The sequence below is a fragment of the Bos taurus genome, chromosome 11 (genome assembly GCF_002263795.3).
Source record: "Bos taurus isolate L1 Dominette 01449 registration number 42190680 breed Hereford chromosome 11, ARS-UCD2.0, whole genome shotgun sequence".
Classification (NCBI taxonomy): domain Eukaryota; kingdom Metazoa; phylum Chordata; class Mammalia; order Artiodactyla; family Bovidae; genus Bos; species Bos taurus.
This window is the reverse complement of record NC_037338.1, coordinates 64,126,969-64,148,116: the sequence shown is the minus strand read 5'-3', so window position 1 is coordinate 64,148,116 and position 21,148 is coordinate 64,126,969.

The following is a 21,148-nucleotide window of genomic DNA, read 5'->3' as shown; positions in this document are numbered from 1 at the left end:
AACTATTTCTGCTCTGTCGCTCTAGATTCTAGATTGTTCTTCAAGACTCAATGCAAAACCCTCCTCTCCCATGAATTAATCCAGGGTTGCTACACCTACAGTTATTAGCTCCCCTCTGAATTTCTTAGCCCCAACCCTGTTAGCAGTTTGGAATAAATTCTTGCATGATGACACTGCACTGTTACATTTCATCATTTCTATTATTTATTTTTTTGCTTATATATTATTAGTGAAAATCTTGTCGTTATTTTTTGTATTCCCAATTACCTAAGAATGCTGCTTCAATTATGGGAAGCCTTTAACAAATATGTACTAATTGCTTTTTTGAAACTGTTGGCTTTAAGCTTACTCTAAAGGCTTCCTTCTACCTGTCCTCAGAAAGCTAATTCTAAGACTAGCAGTCTCATTATAGTACTAACGTAGGTGTTTTATAAAAGCAAAGAGGCATAAGGCAAACTTTCAAAAAGAAGGGGAGGGGGGACATCTGTAGTGATAGTTACCCTACTCTTGAGTCAGACCATCAGGATTTGAATCCTGGTGGGGCCCTTTACCAACTATGTAACTTCAGGATATTAAATAACCTCTCTATACCTAAACCTCAGTATTCTTGCCTGGAAAATCCCACGGACAGAGGAGCCTGGGCTACAATCCATGGAGTTACAAAGTGTCAGACATGACTGAGTGACTAACACACACACACACATACACACACACCAGGGGCTCTCCAGTAAAGAATCTGCCTGCAGTTCAGGAGACGCAGACATGGGTTTGATCCTGGGGTTGGGAAGATCTCCTGCAGGAGGAAATGGCAACCCACTCCAGTATTCTAGCCTGGGAACTCCCATGGACAGAGGAGCCTGGCAGGCTACAGTCCATGGGGTCACAAAAGAGTCAGACACTACTGAGCAGCTAAACAACTACTATTATTAAAGTAAAGGTCAAAAATACATTTGATGATTGTAAGTTTTATATCTTCTATTGGGCTCAAAAGCTAGGAGAACTATAAAATGTGAATAATTAAATTTAATATGTTTCCTTGAATGCCTAAGTTAACTCAAAATGTTTCCCCTGCATATGGACTGATGTTCTGTAACTTCGTGAAGGTCATTAAACATATTCTGGTTGACTCACCAGGATTTGAGTTTGCATTTTGTGGTCTTGGAATCTTTAAAGGAACGAATAAAGCCCTCTGGTTCAACAAAAGAAGCTGAAGCAAGAGAGAGAGAGAAGAAGGAAAAACAGTCTGCCATCATACTATCCTTCAACTGTTCTCATTCCTCAAAATGGAGCTTGATTATTTTTAATAGAGAAAATGTTACCATAGACCGATTCAAAATCGATTTATTAAAATTGACAGATTATCCAATCCTTTACCATAAGAGTATGCACACACTCCCTCAGAAAGCTTTTCTCCAAGAAACCTGGGGTTGCACGCACTTTCCTAGAATGCTATCAATTTAAATGATTGAAAAAAACAACACATAATAAGTGACAGATTTTTCAAATCAGATAAAGATGGGAACCAGATTATCTGTCTGGGGGTGATAGATTGCAGCAATAATAAATTCACTTGAAGACACCGGATCAATTTTTAATCAAGCCAAGAATTATTATTGCAGAAAGATAAAATGACCCATGAGAAGATGCCTTAATTTTCCACCAATCAAATTATAGCCTTTCTAAATAAGATGTAATGAGATCCATGGACTATCCAGGTTACACATCCCACCTAATTACCCGTGTTCCCTGTCATGTAGTGATATACTAGTGGTAAACTGACCTCTGAATTTGCCCAGATGAAAAGGTAATTAGTTTTTCCACCAAGCTGTAGTGAAAATAACAGCAGTGACACATGTCATCTCCTTTCACCAAGGCACAGTCTCTGAGGTGTTTGTTCTTAAAATATACAGGATATGACCTACTGGGTAATAAACTACACAGTCATTAAGTGAAGCTTGTGTCTGACAGAAAAACAGCCGCCATCTCTAAATTGAGAAAAAAGGGCCTGAAGGTAAAGCAAATCAGTCTACACTTGACATTAAACTTCATCAGCAGGGAACAATGCCCCCTCCCCCAGGAACCACCAATCAGGAGATGGAACGTGTAATTACTGACAATTGTGAAGATGCTATAGAGAGATTGGTATGCTCCATATGCTCCACTTGGTCCCATCTCTCCTTTCAGGATTGGGGATCTCTCCCAGCTCAGGTTCCTTCCCTCATCCAAAAGCAGCAGATAAGAAAGAGTACCAGCATAAATCTAGGTGTCCCCCTGAGCTAGTCCCAGTCCACATCCCGTCATCATCATTCATTCAACAAACATCTACACACGCACACAACCCTTCCTTTCTCCAATTCTTGAAACAGATAATCCCACCTACTTGAATTAGTCTTCTTCATCAAATCTATTTGTTCTTCATCCCTATTGTTGGGCACATACCTGAGCTCCTCCAGCATCAGAATTTCCTGTATTTACTGCAAGTTCATTCAATTTATCACTTCTTTCAGTCCACTCTGTATCTCCTACTAATGATTTATATGTGCTTATAAAGAAATTATTAGCAAATTAGCAACCCTAGGTCATGTTTAGGCTTCCAGTGCTAATGATTATCAGCTGTTGATTTGAAATTAAGTTTCTTTAAATTTGTCCCTGTCATTAAATCCTTTGAAGAACTGTTTACATTTTACCAAGAGTATGAGAATTGCAAAGATCTTGTATTTTCAAACAGTACTGAGCCAGTCTAGAGTTTTCCATCTAATAGCTCTCAGAAAGGCAGAATCCTCTAAGCTAATGAACAGCAATCCATGATGAAGCTTACATCTGGAGCTCAATGAATGCATTTACTACAAAAGTTTTTTTCCCAACTAATGACGTTTGCACAGTTTTTCTTTTTAATCATTTCATATACATTTAATCCATTTCTGGTAATGTGTGATCCTTCCAATTATCATATTCAAGGCATGTTCACAGTAAGAGCAAAATAATGACCAAAAAACTGCCAACTACTCTAGTGTAACACCCAGATGGCATTTCATTCAGTTGCAGATTCCAACACTCATAATCCCAAAATTTATTTAATAATAACCAAAAAATATTAGTATTTTGTTATTTTGGAGCTCAGTCCTGGGTGTTCATTGGAAAGACTGATGCTAAAGCTGAAACTCCAGTACTTTGGCCACCTCATGCGAAGAGTTGACTCATTGGAAAAGACCCTGATGCTGGGAGGGATTGGGGGCAGGAGAAGGGGACAACGGAGGATGAGAAGGCCGGATGGCATCACCGACTCGATGGACATGAGTTTGAGTGAACTCTGGGAGTTGGTGATGGACAGGGAGGCCTGGCGTGCTGCAATTCATGGCATCGCAAAGAGTCAGACACGACTGAGCAACTGAATTGAACTGAACTGATACTTTATATATAAAGTATAAAAAAATTTTAGTATATTATATATGTAATGGACTGAATATTTATATCCCCGTGAAAATGAAGTCCTAACATGTGTGATGGTATATGAAAATGGGACCTTTGGGAGGTTCAGAGGGGGTCATGAGGGTAGAGCACCCATGATGAAATTCCCTTATAAGAGGAAGAGACCCCAGAGCCTTCTCTTTCTATCACAGAAGGAAACAGCAAGATGGCAGCTGTCTGCAAGTCAAGAAGAGAGCCTGGGACACCTGAATTGAACTGGGACATGTTGACCTAGAATTGAATCTGGGAAATCTTGACCTTGGACTTTTCAGCCTCCAGAACTGTGAGAAATAAAGGCACTCAAAGTATGGTGGCTGAGCTAAGATAGTATACAAACATATTATGTAGTAATTATTACAGTATGTATTATATTAATATATACTAATATACAATGCATGAAATAATATCAAGTAACACTCTTTCAGGCAGTCTATTAACAGTTTTACATTCACAGTCTCAACCCACCAACTCAAGAGATAACTCCTTCATTCCAGTTTTACCAATGGAAAAAAGGCTTGAAGAGGGTAGCTAACTTGCATAAGGCCCCATAATGGACGAAACCTAGGCAATTTGTCTACATATGTACCCATTAAAATACAAAGTGTGCTTTCTGGGAAATGAGTCAAATTCATTTTAATTTGCTCTTTAACTAGAATTATAATACCTAAAAAATGTCCAATGCTATGATGTCCCACTAGACATTTTTCCCCATTTTTATGATATCTTGGCACTGCCTCCTCTGTGTACTCTTGGAAATAACTGGCTCATGCACAAAAAATTACCCTCAATTTAATGAATTCCAGAAATTCATTTTTGTTACTCCCTCCTTACTAATTTATTAATAACAATTACAACAAAATTGGCATGCTGTATAAATTCTTACATATTCTCTTCACCTTTAATATATTGTCCTGGATAGTCTTAAAAAGGTGATGTGTTAAAATTTATGACTTATTACCAGCAACAAAGCTATAGCCAATTGACCATAAAACCCAACCATTTCTAAGTAATTAAAGATGCCCACTGTAGTAAATGGAATATTTGCTTGAATACGTCTTTGGAATATTAGTATTTCAGATATCCCTTTGCCTTCTCACATTTGGTCAAACCAATGCCTACACATTGGCTGAATAAACGTTACTCTCTATATATGGGTTTTAATGGATGACACCAGATCATCATATAAACGCAAACAATTGTTCATAGATTTATAATACTTGTCTATATTAAATATCTGAATACTAGCTCATGGATCAGAGAAGGCAATGGCACCCCACTCCAGTACTCTTGCCTAGAAAATCCCATGGACGGAGGAGACTGGTAGGCTGCAGACCATGGGGTCTCGAAGAGTCGGACACGACTGAGCGACTTCACTTTCACTTTTCATTTTCATGCATTGGAGAAGGAAATGGCAACCCACTCCAGTGTTCTTGCCTGGAGAATCCCAGGGACGGGGGAGCCTGGTGGGCTGCTGTCTATGGGGTCACACAGAGTCAGACAAGACTGAAGCGACTTAGCAGCAGCAGCAGCTCATGGATTCAGCAATAAATATTTCACAAACCTGTATCAATGAAAACTACTGCATTAAAAATCCACTGCTTCTCAGAGTCTAAGCAAGTTAATATGAAGATAATATTGTCACTTTTATGTGTTGATATGGCCAAAAAGATCTGATGTTAACCAACAGATTTTCTACTCATCACTTTCGTTGATTTGCTTCCTGTTACTACACAGTATTGAGAATATATATCCCTTTACAAGGTAACCAGCTACCCCAGTTTACCTGGAATTATCCTGGTTCAGTACTGAAAGTTCTGTATCCTGGGAAACTTCACAGACCTAGGTTCTTCCTGAACCTTCCTGCAGCCACCCTCCCCAGAGCTAATCCATTCTGACACCAGGAAGCCTACTCTCGAAATGTGTTGAAAGCATTGAGGATACACACTGTAAATGGCTTTTTCTAAAAATGTATGATTTTCAATATGCATAGCTCTTAAGAAATTGCTTCCAGCCCACAGACCAACACAACGGGACCTGCTAGCCAAGACTTTGGGTGTTGAATTCCTTTCACCTGAAAACAAGACAGGACGTAGCAATGGAAAGAATTCAAATTTGTTCAAATGTACTCTTCCCTCTCTTTTGCTTAAGAAAGTCCAATGAATGAAGAAGGTAGAAATAGAAACTAAAAATATAAAGATACTAAAATTTGGGGTGAGAAACAATAATTCATTTAACTTTAAGGTGAATTTGAGCTGCATTGAGGACAGTCAAACAGGCAAGTCCGGTAGATATTTAGATATAAGTACCAGAATCTGAGATAAGAGACTGAGCTGCAAAGACAGGTTTAGAAGCTATTGAGTTACATGCCGAAGTTGAAATGTATGAGATGAAGTGGGGTGGATGAGAGGACCTGCGGAGAATGAGTAAGAAAAGAGGAGGTAGGTGACAAGTATCTTGCCTGATCCCCTGAATCATACTGATTCTTAAAGTGCCCTGCTCTAGACTTCACTCATCTGATTTCCTGTGTCTTCAACTTCTGGAATTTGAACTGGCCAGTTATTCTTTTGCTGGGTGGAAATTTTCCTGAACTCTTCAAGACATCTTCTCTATAAGCAACTCTAAGGTTTGTCCTAGGAACCCTGAGGTGGTTAAAGCTCTTACATGAGCAATTCACTTCCCTTTCTGCTTTCTCCTCACCCCCACTTCTCTCTCCTTTCTTTCTTTTGCACAAATATTTATGGAACACCAATCATGTGCTAGGCACTTCTCCAGACACTGGAAGAAATGAATGAAAATGTATAGTATTCCTATACCATATACTCAAAGGCTATATTTAAAAGAAGCTAAAAAGTTATTTTTACTGATTTTTAAAATGTTTCTCTGTTAAGAAAACAGCAGCAGAACCTTGAAGTCTCTTGAACTTGGTCTTCTAAATGGAAGCAAAAGAGTGCCATATAGTTACAGAAGTAGAGATGTTCTTTCTAAGTCACTAAGCACTAGAGCATCGGATAAACATGGAATATGTTATTAAATGGAGACACATGGACAGAGGAGCCTGGGGGGCTACAGTCAATGGGGTCACAAAGAGCCGGACACCACTGAGGACACACACCAACAGAGTTTACAGCAAGGCTCAGAACTAGATATATGGACACAGCTCTCAGTCCTTACCTCTCTAATATAACCATCCACCCATTCAGCATGCCACAGAACAAGTCTATACCATCCGTTATAATATCTATTCCCCTAATTAGTGGTTTGAAATGTTATGTTTAGTGGCAATAGTGTTCCTGTGGGCTGTTGTGTCAAGGTCATTGGATGCTTCCTGAAATGCCTCTACTTATTAATGGAAAGTTTCAATGAAATAATAGAAGGCATAAGGTTAGCTCTTTTTGAGAAAACTGGGCCATTCAAATCATATACTAAAATGTCATCCTAATTTCCAAAAGGCAAGAAAAATGATTCTTAATTAAATGTTTAATGTTTATTATAGTTAGAATATTAGTTTTAGGTCAAATTTATGATGCACTAGATTTGTACTTTTTATGTTATTATATGGACTTTATAGTTCATTGAGATTTCTTATATAATCAATGCGTACAGTATATTTGAGCCCATTTATATGACAGAACATAATTTTATTCTTTAGAATTATTACAGAGGTTTATAGCTGTTGCATCTTTGCTTTTATGACATATTTTTGTCACATCTATGGTTTATTTAATGGCAGGTCCTTGGTCAGGAATGCAATGCCCAATTATGATATTGTTCTTATGGGAAAATGTGACTGCTTTATGATAGAGTTTCCCGGAATGGATTGTGCTCAAAGGCAGAGAATAATTGTGCTTTGAAAGGAACAATTCTTAAGAGTGAGTGTGTGAGTGTGTGTGTGTGTGTGTGTGTGTGTGTGTGTGCTGGTCACATATAAGACACCTTGTCTACCCAAGACACATCACTAGGCACTCTCTTCCACCACTCAGTCTTGGAAAAGACACATGAATCCCTTTGAGAACACTTTCTAGCATGCATACAGATTTAGCGATGCAGAGGAGAAGGCTGTATGTGATTGTTCACATGTATATTACACATCAGAAGAATAAAAACCATTTGGCCTCTCAGATACATTTCCCCATTGAAGATACCAGGACTTCTCAGTAACTTCAAGCACTGCCTGACTTCTGACCATTTTATTGAATGAAGAATAAGTTCAGCTGCTTCCTCTGAGATATGTTAAGGGAAGACCAATGGGACAATATCAAGGAACCCACATGAAAAATCCACAACTCTAAAGTTTAAGTCAGGGACTTCAGTTGACTCTGGATGTCCCTTGATATGCCTCATTTCTAAAATGTCTGTATTTTTTTCACAAAGGTTTCTTATCTTCAGCACATATGTTCAATTCTCCTGAAATGATTCTCTGAAGAAAGCTATTTGATAACACCTGGAAAATTGCACAAACGGAAAATTTTGAAATGAAAAGTGCCCTTTCTTATTCACTTTTTTTTTTAAGTACATCTCTTAAATATGGCAGATGAATAAGTGAAAAATTCCAGATGTCTGGAAAAGTCAGGACATTCAATAGGACAGAAGGTGTGGAGAATTTCTGATCAGTTTCCAGTAAGACAATACATTTGACAAATCAGCATATTAGGCCATCAAGCTATGTAAATTCAAAGTCCAGACTGCTAACCATGACAACAAGGGCCCATAAACTCATAACTCATCCTTCTACATGTAATGTTTAAGCAATTTTTTTTTTTTTTTTTTTGGTTGCTTAAGCCAGAGAACAGACCTTGACTGGCTGTGGTCGCAGCAGAGTTCATGCCAAGGAACATGCCTAGGAATGAGGAGAGGAAAAGACCCCTGTCAGATTGGGATAACAGGTGCAGGTGCTCTGGTGGGCAGACGGTTAGGCTGGCCAAGGACAATGTGTGAAAGCTGCAGAGTTACATCAAAGAGAATTGCAGGTGCCCAGTCACTATCAGTTAGGATTCAGCTGCAGCCAACAGAAACCACTCTAGCTGGTTTCAACCTAGAATGATTCATTGCCAGGCATTACGAGGCTTAAAACACCTATGCAGAACCTGATGGAGTGAACTCCAGGGCTCTGCCACAGTGAAAAGGGCCACCATCACACTCTGGTGCATGGAACACAGCAGTCTCCAGCCTTATGTGCCGCAGCAAAGTGGATGCCCATGCCCTGCCTCTCACTCTGTTTCACTCAACTGTGAAAGCTAGCCTTGCACATGGGCAGAACCAATATAGGACCCAGAAATCAAGCTCTGGGGAACTTTTCTCAAGCAGTTTTTTTTTTGTTGTTTTCTAGTATCTGCAGCACAGAGGGTAGGAATAGACATTAAGGTCACGATGCAAAAATTGAATACTGAGAAATTAAATCAGTGACTTAACAGGATGCAAGAAAGGAAAAAAGTATGAATTCCTATCCAAAAAAGGCAGACTAGGCCAAGAGAAAACAGTTCAAAGATGGGAACTTACCAGGAGTCAAGCCTAAGACCACACTCTTTACAGTCAACAACTTGAATTTCTCCCTAAGAGGGAAAGCTTACTAGCAGGATTTGCAGTTGAATGGTTTTTTTTGTTGTTTGTTTACCTATATAGCTAAACAAGTATCTAAGAGCTTCCTGATAAGATCCTTAGGAGTCAAGGCTATAGGAGAGACTGGACAGAAAGGAATGGTCTTCCCTGAGATCCAAGTCATAGACTGGCTAAATGCAAGTCATGCAGTCTTGTTTAGACCTTCACAATCTCCCCTCCCTCTGGGGAAACCTGGGTACTCAGGAGGCAGCCAGTGCTTGGCATGCAAGAGAAGTTCCCTCATAGTGGAGATGAGGACAAAGTCACTTGTTCATCCAGTGAAGCAAACAGCTTCCACTCACTATAAAGTCGATGGTAGCTGTCATTGCCTCGGGCTTCTCCCAGCAGTGTTTCACCTGCTGGACACCGAAAGGAGGTTGCCAGCCCCTCAGATGCATAGATTAGAAACAAAGCGCAGGACTTTCTCATGTGTGTATATGCTTGGCCTTTATTGGCCAACGGCTTTATGACCAATTTTAATAAAACCTCACCAATCTGAGTGTGGGGAGCAGATTTCTGACACCAGGGCCCTCCAGTGTTCTCTGAAGCCAGCTCTACTCTTGCATTCCAGGGATCTGCCCATGTGACACTGATAAACAGTGCTGCTGTTATTCAAGGCATCTTAAATGGCCCCTCATGACAACAGAAAAATGTAAGGATTTCTAGTGATAAAGATGAGGAAACTGGGATTTAATATAGATGAGGAATCTGTCCGAGGCACATAATGCTGGTCCCAGGTCAGATACCAGGCCCTCAGATTATAGATCCAGGGGTGACACTTACAACTCCAAACTGCCTAGGGCTTCTTCTACTTATCAGCCAGATCCTAGGAGCAAATGCGGAGAAGGCAATGACACCCCACTCCAGTACTCTGGCCTGGAAAATCCCAAGGACGGGGGAGCCTGGTGGGCTGCAGTCCATGGGGTCGCTAAGAGTCAGACACGACTGAGCGACTTCACTTTCACTTTTCACTTTCATGCATTGGAGAAGGAAATGGCAACCCAATCCAGTGTTCTTGCCTGGAGAATCTCAAGGATGGGGGAGCCTGGTGGGCTGCCATCTATGGGGTCGCACGGAGTCGGACACAACTGAAGCGACTTAGCAGCAGCAGCAGCAGCAGGAGCAAATAGGGTGGGAGGAGTGGGATCCAGAGGCCCACCTGACAGCTGGGCCAGGTCCTCAGGAATCACGAAATATCGAAATGCTTCATTGCAAAGAAGCCTTCTAAAGGCACACCAACCTGTCCTCAGTCATAGTGAGGCAAAATAATTTCACATAATTCTAAAAATAATCACAGAATTGAACTGGAAAGAATGGAATAAAGAAAGATAGGAGAAGGAAAGGGGCAAAGTCTTAGGCCAATTTCCAACTTTCTTCAGTGTCCACAGCCTACTGAAAAGTCTGACTGACTTTAAGTGTTTCTACTACAGCTCTTTACAAAGTGCTCAATATACACCTCTTTTCATTTAATACTAATTTTACTGTCAGGCTTTCCCCCACACTCCATTAAAATAACTGAAGATACTTTAGTCAAGGCATACATGATGGGAATGAATTAAAACAGGAAACCCATTTGTCCTCAAACCCACTACTGCCATTTGTTTGTACTTCCAAGGAAAGGAGAAATACACCGAATCAAAAAATCGTAAGTAGAAACATATGATTTTGACCTTTTAGGAAAGAAATTACTTGTTTTATTCCAAGTGGGCTTAATACTTATACCTGGTAACATTTGCTGAGGGCACACTGCGTGCCAGGCACTACAGCTAAGCCCAAGATATACATTTCACTTCACAACAGCCTGGGAAATAAGTTTTATTCCCATTTGACAGATGAGGAAAATAAGGGGCAGTAAAACTCCATCAGTGCTTCTTGAATTTCATGTGCAAACAAATGACCCAAGGATCTCTTAGAATGCAAATTATGATTTGGGACTTGGTCCTAGGACTGAGACCCAGCACTTGGGAAGGGTGGACACCAGGTTCCAGGTCACTGCGTGCGCCCCCAGGCTCTGGTTCTCAAAGTGTGGCCTGTGACACCAGCAGCAGCAGCCCCTGGCAATGTGTTAGAAATGCAAATTTTAGGGCCTTGCCCCAGAAAGACTAGATCAGAAACTCGGAGAGTGGGGCCCCGGGATCTGGGTTTCAGCAAGTCCCGTAGGGGTCTGCAATGGCACTCAGCGTCTGGAGCCACCACATAACGCCATGCCTTGTTTCCCCTATCTTGGGAAGTCCGTCCTCCCAATCTGCATTTGGGTCTCGGAATGTCTTTAGGGTTTTGACATATAAACAATCCCTTTGTGCTAATTACTATCATACAAAAGGTAGTTTCTTCAGAGAAGCCTGAAAACATTTTACCTCTCACAACTAAAACTGCATTGCTTCCATCTTCTTCATATCAGAGGAGAATGGCGAAACAACTTCCATAGATGATTCAAATTGTTGATACACTCTGGGTCATAAAGTATAACTGAGCTGCTGCAGGCATGTGCTTTATACCAAGGAGATGATCATTCTCCTAGGCCTAAGCACAGAGCAGATTTCAGTGAAGGATGAAATGTTTCCCTGGAAAATTCCCCATCCCAGCAACAACAATGCTGCAACGTTTATGTTTCACATTCAAAACCACAGAACTTCAGTGCTCCCCCGAAGTAGGCCTCTGTGGGTCCCAGAAATATATATATATATATATAAAACCCTAAAACAGAGACTAAACGCAACTCAAAAAATGGAATAAGAGATGAGCAGAGTAACATTTTTCTATTCACCAAGCTAAAAATAACAGTACCCCATTCTGTTCAATTTACAGTCTAGTTAAGGTCTGCTTCTGTCCTTCCTTTATCTGACCCAATACATTCATCCTCACTAAAGCGCCCACCTCAGACTCGCTCTGGCCAGACTCCAGTCGAGATATTTTATAAGTTAAAAGTGTGATAGGCTCTTGATGACAGCACGTATTTTCCCCCATCTGTACTAAATTCAAACCATTCTTCACAGCCCTATTAGACATGAGCAAAGTCGCTTGTAGCCAGTAGGTGTCCTTTGATTGTATTTTTAGAATAGCCCTTGAATAAAACTGAGTTGGATTACCCAAAGAAAGCTGGTAACTAAATATGACAGTTAGAATAATCAGGAGAATTCTAACATTTTATCTGGACTCTAGTCTCCCCCAGTGCCATTGGAAGTTATGTGTTAGATTCAGATTCCTGATTTCACATAACCTGAAAGAGTTGCTATAGGTGTTGAAAGCTCCTAGAAAGCAACACAAAAGCACAGTAATGCTCATGGTGAAGGAGAAAGCACATATGCACGAATGTGTGTATATACACATATACACACACCACACGTGGCCAGGAGAGAAAGCTTCAGTGTAAGAAAACCAGCTTCACAATCTCTTGCCATTTAATCCTCCTCCCTAAAGTTCAGCCTTTTCTCTAAAGCCCAAATTTTCTCCACTGTTATCTTTAGATTTTTAATTAATTTGCACCCAGGCCCCCAGAACTCTGATTCGATAACTTGTCTGAGCCTGGCCCCAGAGAATCAAATACATATTCACACACTCAGAGGCTGGAGATCTTACCATATTTAACAAGAAGCATCTCTGACAGTAATTGGAGTTTCGTATCAAGGTAAATAAATGGTAAGATCATAAGAACATACTCCAGTGGCCCTGTGCATCCTGGAAATGCTAACATCAGAGAGCAGATTTAACATAAGGCCTCAGTGGAGATGAATTTTCTATAAACAAACAATGTGGAGAAAGCTTCACTTTTGTCATGTGTTATTCCCATTGAAGAAAAGATGAATATTCTGTTTCATATGTTTGTTACCAGAAGCTGCAGCTTCATTTATTTAATAGGAAGATTTTCACTTCCTCACCGTGTGGACCAAGTTATCATCATATCTTGGCCAGCGGTGGACTAGCAACCTTACCCAGCAGTGCCTTTTAAAGCACATTGTGCAAATTGCTAAATGTACTGTGATGTGAACACTTCAGGTGAGTCCATTTAAAGGTAGCTTATCTTTTACTTTTACCCATAGTGAATGAAGCACCATCTTCCAGGAGTAGGAAGCTTTCTCTAGGATAGACTTTCTCAACTTCAGCACTATTCATGTGTGGGGTTAGATAATTTTTTGTTGTAGGAGCTGTAACAAGCAGAATAATGGTCTTTTAAAGATGTTCAAGCTGGCTTTAGAAAAGGCAGAGGAACCAGAGATCAAATTGCCAACACCCGCTGGATCATGGAAAAAGCAAGAGAGTTCCAGAAAAACATTTATTTCTGCTTTATTGACTATGCCAAAGCCTTTGACTGTGTGGATCACAATAAACTGTGGAAAATTCTGAAAGAGATGGGAATACCAGACCACATGAGCTGCCTCTTGAGAAACCTATATGCAGGTCAAGAAGCAACAGTTAGAACTGGACATGGAACAACAGACTGGTTCCAAATAGGAAAAGGAGTATGTCAAGGCTGTATATTGTTACACTGCTTATTTATACGCAGAGTACATCATGAGGAACACTAGGCTGGAAGAAGCACAAGCTGGAATCAAGATTGCTCAGAGAAATATCAATAACCTCAGATATGCAGATGACACCATCCTGATGGCAGAAAGTGAAGAGGAACTAAAAAGCCTCTTGATGAAAGTGAAAGAGGAGAGTGAAAAAGTTGGCTTAAAGCTCAACATTCAGAAAACGAAGATCATGGCATCCAGTCCCATCACTTCATGGCAAATAGATGGGGAAACAGTGGAAACAGTGGCAGACTTTATTTTTGTGGGCTCCAAAATCACTGCAGATGGTGATTGCAGCCATGAAATTAAAAGGCACTTACTCCTTGGAAGGAAAGTTATGACCAACCTAGATAGCATATTCAAAAGCAGAGACATTACTTTGCCAACAAAGGTCCATCTAGTCAAGGCTATGGTTTTCCCAGTGGTCATGTATGGATGTGAGAGTTGGACTGTGAAGAAAGCTGAGTGCCGAAGAATTGATGCTTTTGAACTGTGGTGTTGGAGAAGACTCTTGAGAGTCCCTTGGACTGCAAGGAGATCCAACTAGTCCATTCTAAAGGAGATCAGTCCTGGGTGTTCTTTGGAAGGACTGATGCTAAAGCTGAAACTCCAGTATTTTGGCCATCTGATGTGAAGAGTTGACTCTGATTAGAAAAGACTCTGATGCTGGGAGGGATTGGGGGCAGGAGAGGAAGGGGACAACAGAGGATGAGAAGGCTGGATGGCATCACTGACTCGATGGACATGAGTTTGAGTGAACTCCAGGAGTTGGCGATGGACAGGGAGACCTGCTGCTGCTGCTGCTAAGTCACTTCAGTCGTGTCCGACTCTGTGCAACCCCGCAGACAGCAGCCCACCACCTGGCGTGCTGCAATTTATGGGGTCCACAAAGAGTCGGACACGACTGAGAGACCGAACTGAACTCAACTGAAAGATGTTCATGTCCTAATCCCTGGAATCTGTGAATTGTTACATTATATGGCAAAGGGAAATTAAATTTACAGATAAAATTAAGGTTGCTAATCAGTGGAACTTAAAACGAGGAGATTACCTGCATAGGTCCACCAGGAAAGCCCCAGTGTAATCATAGGAGCCCTTAAAAGTGAAAGATGGAGGCAAAACAGTTGGTCCAAAGAGATGTGATGATGGAAGAGGCAGGAGAGATTTGAAACTTGAAAGGGACTTGACCTGCCACTGTTGGCTTTGAATACAGGGGAGGGGGGCAGAGCCAAGAAATGCAGACAACATCTAGAAGTTAAAAAAAGCAAAAGAGTGAATTCTTACCAAGAGCATCCAGAAATCCTGATGACACCTTGATTTTAACCCTGGGAGCCATATGAAAGACCTCTGACCTATAGAACTATAAGTTAAATCTATGTTGTGATAATAAAGCCAGCCATGGAATTAATGGTAATCTGTTTTGTCAGCAATTGTTACAGCAGCCCTTTTATTAAATCACTAATACAGTGGTCCTAGTGGTAAAGAACCTGCCTGCCAGTGCAGGAGACATAAGAAATGTGGGTTCAATCTCTGGATGGGAAAGATCCCCTGGAGGAGGAAATGGCAACCCACTCTAGTATTCTTCCCTGGAGAATCCCATGGACAGAGAAGCCTGGAAGGCTACAGTCCAAAGGGGTTGCCGAGTTGGACACGACTGAAGTGACTTAGCACACACACACACACACACACACACACACACACACAGACGGTCTTGCACGTAGAATGTTTAGCAGAATCTATGGTCCCTATCTGCTCCACGCCAAAAGGAACCTCCCCAAGTTATGACGTTCAAAAATGCCTCCACACATTGCCAAATGTCTCCTGGGGGGCAAAATCACCACTGCCCTAGCACTACCAGACTGACTTATTTCTAGAATAGCAACTGTCTTCTTCTGCTGCTGCTGCTGCTGCTAAGTCGCTTCAGTCGTGTCCGACTCTGTGCAACCCCATAGACGGCAGCCCACCAGGCTCCCCCGTCCCTGGGATTCTCCAGGCAAGAACACTGGAGTGGGTTGCCATTTCCTTCTCCAATGCATGAAAATGAAAAGTGAAAGTGAAGTCGCTCAGCCGTGTCTGACTCTTAGCGACCCCATGGACTGTAGCCCACCAGGCTCCTCCATCCATGGGATTTTCCAGGCAAGAGTACTGGAGTGGGGTGCCATTGCCTTCTCCAAACTGTCTTCTAATATGGCATAAATACATATTCAGCCTCAAACTTTTAGGCTAAGCTATTTCAATATCCCAATATAGTGGGAAAAAGTTATTCTTATTTTTTAAAAAATTAATCAAACAGAAAAAATATCTCATGACTTATTATTGTAGCCTCACAGTATAGGAAGCAAATGAGAAGGTGTGAAAGATATAGGTTAATGTCAGACCCATGAAGGGAGTTGGTCCATCAACAAAAATGATTTGAAAAAATAGTTATCACAGCAGGATCCTCTATGACCCACCTCCCAGAATATTGGAAATAAAAACAAAAATAAACAAATGGGACCTAATTAAACCTAAAAGCTTCTACACATCAAAGGAAACTATTAGCAAGGTGAAAAGACAGCCTTCAGAGTGGGAGAAAATATTAGCAAATGAAGCAACTGACAAACAACTAATCTCAAAAATATACAAGCAACTCCTACAGTTCAACTCCAGAAAAATAAATGACCCAATCAAAAAATGGGCCAAAGAACTAAATAGACATTTCACCAAAGACATACAGATGGCTAACAAACACATGAAAAGATGCTCAACATCACTCATTATCAGAGAAATGCAAATCAAAACCACTATGAGGTACCATTTCACGCCAGTCAGAATGGCTGCAATCCAAAAGTCTACAAATAATAAATGCTGGAGAGGGTGTGGAGAAAAGCGAACCCTCTTACACTGTTGGTGGGAATGCAAACTAGTACAGCCACTATGGAGAACAGTGTGGAGATTCCTTAAAAAACTGGAAATAGAACTGCCTTATGATCCAGCAATCCCACTGCTGGGCATACACACTGAGGAAACCAGAAGGGAAAGAGACACGTGTACCCCAATGTTCATTGCAGCACTGTTTATAATAGCCAGGACATGGAAGCAACCTAGATGTCCATCAGCAGATGAATGGATAAGAAAGCAGTGGTACATATACACAATGGAGTATTACTCAGCCATTAAAAAGAATACATTTGAATCAGTTCTAATGAGGTGGATGAAACTGGAGCCTATTATACAGAATGAAGTAAGCCAGAAAGAAAAACACCAATACAGTATACTAACGCATATATATGGAATTTAGAAAGATGGTAACAATAACCCTGTGTACGAGACAGCAAAAGAGACAATGATGTATAGAACAGTCTTACGGACTCTGTGGGAGAAGGAGAGGGTGGGAAGATTTGGGAGAATGGCATTGAAACATGTAAAATATCATGTAGGAAACGAGTTGCCAGTCCAGGTTCAATGCATGATACTGGATGCTTGGGGCTGGTGCACTGGGATGACCCAGAGGGATGGTATGGGGAGGGAGGAGGGAGGAGGGTTCAGGATGGGGAACACATGTATACCTGTGGCGGATCCATTTTGATATTTGGCAAAACTAATACAATTATGTAAAGTTTAAAAATAAAATAAAATTTTAAAAAAAAAGAAAAAATAGTTAACAGCAATAAAAATAACAAAGGACTTTCCTAGTGGCTCAGGTGGTAAAGAATCCATCTGCAATGTGGGAGATCCAGGTTCAATCCCTGAGTTAGAAAGATCCGCTAGAGAAGAGAATGGCTACCCACTCCGGTATTCTTGCCTGGAGAATTCCATGGACAGAGGAGCCTGGCAGGCTTACAGTTCATGGTGTCACAAAGAGCCAGACACAACTGAGCAACTAACACACAAGGGCTAATAGCTATTACTGCATTTACTCTCCTAAACTATTAGTATCTCCACTGTGAGCCGTAACTTGGGAGTGTCGAGACATCCTTGCTGTCATCTATGAGTTACTATAGCTGACACTTCAAAGGTGGAGATGGGGTGAACTTTTATCCAGGGACAGATGAAGCGAGTAGAGGGCCTCCTGGGAAAAAAGTTCTACCCCAGCCCTGGTATGTGCCACCTGTTCTACAGATGTTTGGAGGTTTAACTGGAGCGTGGTCGTGTCCACAGATAAAAGCATTAGAAAGCAGCACTTTGTCTCTGTCTATGGGGAAACAGTGGAAACAGTGTCAGACTTTATTTTGGGGGGCTCCAAAATCACTTCAGATGGTGATTGCAGCCATTAAATTAAAAGACGCTTACTCCTTGGAAGGAAAGTTATGACCAACCTAGATAGCATATTCAAAAGCAGAGACATTACTTTGCCAACAAAGGTCTGTCTAGTCAAGGCTATGGTTTTTCCTGTGGTCATGTATGGATGTGAGAGTTGGACTGTGAAGAAGGCTGAGTGCCGAAGAATTGATGCTTTTGAACTGTGGTGTTGGAGAAGACTCTTGAGAGTCCCTTGGACTGCAAGGAGATCCAACCAGTCCATTCTGAAGGAGATCAGCCCTGGGATTTCTTTGGAAGGAATGATGCTGAAGCTGAAACTCCAGTACTTTGGCCACCTCATGCGAAGAGTTGACTCATTGGAAAAGACTCTGATGCTGGGAGGGATTGGGGGCAGGAGGAGAAGGGGACGACAGAGGATGAGATGGCTGGATGGCATCACTGACTCGATGGACGTGAGTCTGAGTGAACTCCGGGAGTTGGTGATGGACAGGGAGGCCTGGTGTGCTGCGATTCATGGGGTCACAAAGAGTTGGACACAACTGAGCGACTGAACTGAACTGAACTGATTCAAATCCTGTGACCTCCATCCCCCTTAACTTCATATTCACAGCCACTGCTGATGGAAATAAAAACAAACACAGACTTTAGGAAAATGTTTAAATAATTAACCATTAAAATTCATAGTAATTCCTTACACAAAGTTGGGGATATCTCCCCTCTAAAACTACCTAGATCTTGGTTACTGTTTTCTCTGAATACAACCCCAGTTGTTGCTGCTGCTGTTGTCGTTTAGTCACTAAGTTGTGTCCAGCTCTTTTGTGACTCCATGGACTGTAGCCCACCAGGCTCCTACATCCATGGGATTTCCCGGGCAAAAATACTGGAGTGTGCTGCCATTTCCTTCTCCAGGGATCTTACCAGATCAGGGATTGAATCTGTGTCTCCTGCATTGGCAGACGGGTTCTTTACCACCGTGCCATGAGGAAAGCCCACAACCCCAGTAGCTTTAAAAAATTCTGTGTCTCAGGGAAATACAAGCAGGATGTCTAGAGGGAACCTCCATCCGTATGTGTTCCCTGGCACTGAACAGTCCTCAGTTTCTCAGGCTATGTGTTGCTTTGGTTTTCCATCGTCATTCTTTTAATACAGAACAAATTATTTACCTCAGATCCACTTTGAAACCTGGCTGCATTCTCAGTTGCTCTGGAAGCTTCCTAAATGACAAAGCAGCCATCACTATCACCAGGCACCACCCTCTTGCATGGCCAAATGGCCATGCTCGTATTGGGACCAGTTCTGTCCTGGGTTCTCTAGGAACATGATCCATGTCCATAAAGCCACCTCATTAAAGCACTGGTTACTAAACAAATTGCAAGTTCTAAGTCTGGCTGATACTGCCTCATAGACATGATAGTTAAGATGTTATGTTTCTTATATTTATGCAAGATTCAGAAAGGAACTGCATAGGTGCACTGGGGGAGGCAGGGAGACAAAGCAACTCCAAGGACAGTCAGCAACCCTTCCCACAAGAGACGATGACTCTTACTACATCCACCTTATTTATATTATCAGTATTCCCTGGTGGCTCGGTGGGTATAGAGTCTTCCTGCAATGTGAGAGCTGTGTTCAGATCCCTGGGTCGGGAAGATCCCCAGGAGAAGGAAATGGCAACCCACTCCAATATTATTGCCTGGAGAATTCCGTGGAGAGAGGAACCTGATGGGCTGCAGTCCATGGGGACACAAAGAGTCAGACACGACTAAGTGACTGACACTTTCACTTTCATTCTGCTAAGATGGAATTTCTTCTTTTCCAGCTCTGCAATATCTGGCTCACTTGACCCTCGCTGTTGATGTTCAGTCACTCAGTCATGTCTGACTCTGGGACCTCATGAACTGAAACCCACCAGGCTTCCCTGTCCTTCACTATCTCTTGGAGATTGCTCAAACTCATGTCCATTGATTTAGTGATGCCATCCAACCATCTTATCTTCTGTTGCTCCTTTCTCCTCCAGCCCTCAATCTTTCTCAGCATCATGGTCTTTTCCAATGAGTAGGCTCTTCATAACAGGTAGCCAAGGTATTGGACCTTCAGCATCAGTCCTTCAATGAATATTCAGGGTTGATTTCCTTTAGGATTGATGGGTTTCATCTCCTTGCAGTGAAGGGACTCTTGAGAGTCTTCACTCCAGAACCACAATTTGAAAGAATCAATTCTTTGGCACTCAGCTTTCTTTATCGTCCAACTCTCATATCTATATATGACTACTGGAAAAACCATAGCTTTGGCTAGATGAACCTTTATTGGCAAAGTGATGCCTCTGCTTTTTAATATGCTGTCAAGGTTTGTCATAGCTTTTCTTCCAAGGAGCAAGTGTCTTTCAATTTTGTGGATGCAGTCACTGTCCACAGATTTTGGAGCCCAAGAAAATAAAATTTGTCACTACTTCCACTTTTTCCCCATCTATTTGCCGTGAAGTGATGAGACCAGATGCCATGATGTTAGTTTTTTGACTGTTGAGCTTTAGGACAGCTTTTTCATTCTTCTCTTTCATATTAAACATAAGAAATCAATGCTAGACCTTTTGCCTTTACAGAGTCCAATGTCAGGAATATTTCTTGCTGCTTTACCTGAATTTCCCTTCCCTCTGTTTTTAAATCTTTTCTTTCATCTTACTCCAGGTGGTAATCAGCCTCAGGGTAAGGAGACAGATATGCAAGTTTGCATCTGAAAACACCATTTGGATCATATTTTATTAATGTTGTGCTAACAGTACCCCCAAAAATAGACAGTAGTTATTTAAATTGGTTGTATGAGAGAGCTCTTATCACTATACACTGAGAAAGAAAAGAAATGGAGGGGTGGGGGGCAAAAATTCTAACACTGAGCCAGTAATTAGGGAGAATAAATTATGATGCTTCATCTCTGAACAACAGCACCTCAAGTGCTCCTGGGATGACAGGCCCCACCAGAAACCCCTTTCAGTGGCTGGGAGGCAGACTGCAACATAGTCTAGATGCTTTCTGGGTGGCACCAACCTGGAGTGACTGGCCAGCAGGAATATCTGCTTTAGGCATCAAAATGGCAGGAAGAAAATGCAGAGCAAGTGGGGCACAATACCTCGCTAAGAAGCAGAACACTGCTAAAAATGGTTTGTTCAGTATCTTTTGCCTTTGGGAATCTTTTCAAGCTGGGCTAACTAGGCCCTGAGTGGATCCTACAGGGGAACTTGCTGTAGCTCATTTGGGGTACAGAATAAAGGAAAGGATTTAAAGCAAGTGTCCTGTCCCCATTTTAAGGGAAGAAACCCAAACCAATACCAAGGATGG